We start from the raw sequence: 2,574 nt of genomic DNA, 5'->3' as shown, positions 1-2,574 counted from the left end.
TTGCTTTGTCATCTCACCCAAGAGCTTGCTCTGTCTTCTCAAAGGCCAGCCAGTGTCGTCCTTGGGGAAAACACAGTTGATTTTATCATTCTGGCCGTGATTGGAGACAGGCATTCATGGAGCCTCGCTGTCTGTGCTGAGGCTTGAGAATGGGCCCTGGGGCCCCAGAGCCACTGCGGACGAGCCTTGGCCTTGAGAATAGTAGAACTCTGCTTTCTTACCTCTGGCTTCCCTTTTCGAACAAAGGTTGTGTTTTGATAATATTCTGGATCAGATTAAATAAATAATTTGTAAATAGCATGGCACATGTGACTCTAATTATTCTGGAAAGATATACTTAATCAGCACTCCAGTGGCTTCAAGTGTAACTTGGATATTTAAAAATCCTCAGGAAGAACTGTCTGAAAGGAATAAATGATTATTCATTCATTACATGTGTGAAAACAGTCTGGAGCAAGGGGTGCATTGCTAGGTGGGGGGAGGGGAAGGAGAAGAAAATTTACAACAATGAATTTAAAAAAAAATAAATTTACAAACCCCAGAGGATCCAAGGGGGGAAGGGTGGGAGCAGAGGAGTGAGCATGGGGTGGAGGTGGGGTCATAGGGTTGTACAGTTTGATGGGTAGGAGGAGGAATGGGTAATGGAAATGGGAAAATCCAGAGTGAAAGACAATATTTGCAAGCTTTTACATAAGCCAGTATATAACAAAAATTATATTTAACAACAGAAACCCTCAGAGAACCTAGTCAGTGTCATCCAAATGGTTATTGCAGGAGGTGTCCTTTCAATGGATTTAATGGCACCCTTTCTTCAAATGTAATCATTTCCTAAAGTCTACGTTATGAAATGACTGGAACCAGAGCTAGTCTGATGGTGAAGATGACACGAGACTGGGCACTTTCTGTCCACGTGGTGTGTACCTAGGAGCTGCCTCGATGGCATTGACATCAGAGTCCGGTCTCAGTGGGCTTTGCGGTAAGTATCTGGCCACTCACCTCTGTCAACCTCCGTCTGCAGTCCTTTGGAGGCTCCGTGCTGGCCCCGCCTGGCCTCTGGACAGCAGCACTGCTTGAAGACTGTGAGGCTGTGGGCCATGCTTCTGGCTCCTGAGGTGAGTTGAAGGGAAAGACCGTGTTGTGAATTCTTGGCCCCTAATCCATAAATGATTGACATCTGTTAAGAGTTTATTATTCAGAGGGCTTACCCCTTATTTAAAAGAACATGTGCTTTGAAGACTTGAAATAGACAAAATTCAAGATTTATTTTTCTTTCAAGAAGGGGAAAAATGCTAAACACAGATTCATCATACAAACAACTGTATAGAAACATGCTATAGTGACAGGAATTTAAATCTGAATCACAACACAGGAATAGAGAGAGCACTATTAATACCTGCAGGAAATATGTAGGAATATTGCCAATATTTTTTTTTCTTTTTAAAAAATCTGTTTTGCATATAAGGAAATGGCTTGGGATGTTAGGTGTTGCAAGAATATTCTGAGTCCTGTATATAAGTGAAAAATATTATTTGTTTCTACACACGCTTAATATTGAGTCTTTTCCTCATCACAGTGGAGAAAACTCAATGATAGGATTTCCCAGTGGTCATGTTACTCGAGTAGCTTGATAGGTCAAGGACTGGACTGCTGGCTTGACTTTCTGCTGGCTTTTGTAAATAAATGAGCGACTTGACAATCTTAACACATGTGTCCCTTAATGCCTTCTGGTTTTAAGGAAGTCTTGGTTTAAGAGGGTCACCTTAAAGCTTTGATGGGTCCAGATACATTCTAGTTCTCCTCTGCATCTCTTTGTGGCCATGTATGATGTTATACTTGCTATGTGGTGGGGGTGGGAGGATGTGACTACGAGAAGCACCAAATACCAGAGTTTTCCTCGGGCAGTTGTTTTCCAGTGGTCCTTGAGGGTCCAGGGCTGATGCTGGTATCCTTGGGGAGAGGTGCAGCTTTTCTTACCTGACCTTGGACTTGGCTGCAGATATGCTAAATCTCTTCATCTCAGGATACAGGTGGTGTGCCCTAAATGAAAATCTGCAGCCGCCTCAAATCATGTATTGCAGTGAAGTGTTAACAAACCCCTGCTCCTTTTGAAGAGTTGAATTTAAGCTTAGAAGCTGCCAAAATCTTCCATACTTTCTACCTGACCCGGGCTGCTGAGTTGTACGCTTTGCTGGTGTTTAATGAATGAGAAGGAAACTGATTTAGTTGTAGCCCATTCGCTGCCTGATGTTCCATCTTGAACTACGAGGGAGGCAAGGCAGCCGTGGTGCGCCAGGGCACGCGCTCAGCTTCACTGCTGTGAACCCCAAGGACCTTCTGTGGCCCCTCATTCCCCCCTTAGCTGTTGTTATTAAGAGGAGCTTGGTCTCTCCTCTCTGTCTCCTTGTTTTCTTCCTGTTGATAAGTGCAAACTAATGACCTGGCATGACTGGTAATCGGATCCTGGTCCCTTCTCGATTGACGATACATTCATTCCTTAAGTAAAACAAGAGTTGGGCTCTGCCCTGTGCCCCTCCTGCTTGGCTTGACAGCTGCGTTTCCTCTATCCGAGCTGGA

This window comes from Elephantulus edwardii, unplaced genomic scaffold (assembly GCF_000299155.1).
Source record: "Elephantulus edwardii isolate Elephantulus edwardi_28Jun2011 unplaced genomic scaffold, EleEdw1.0 scaffold00211, whole genome shotgun sequence".
Classification (NCBI taxonomy): domain Eukaryota; kingdom Metazoa; phylum Chordata; class Mammalia; order Macroscelidea; family Macroscelididae; genus Elephantulus; species Elephantulus edwardii.
Note: the sequence above shows the minus strand (reverse complement) of the source record.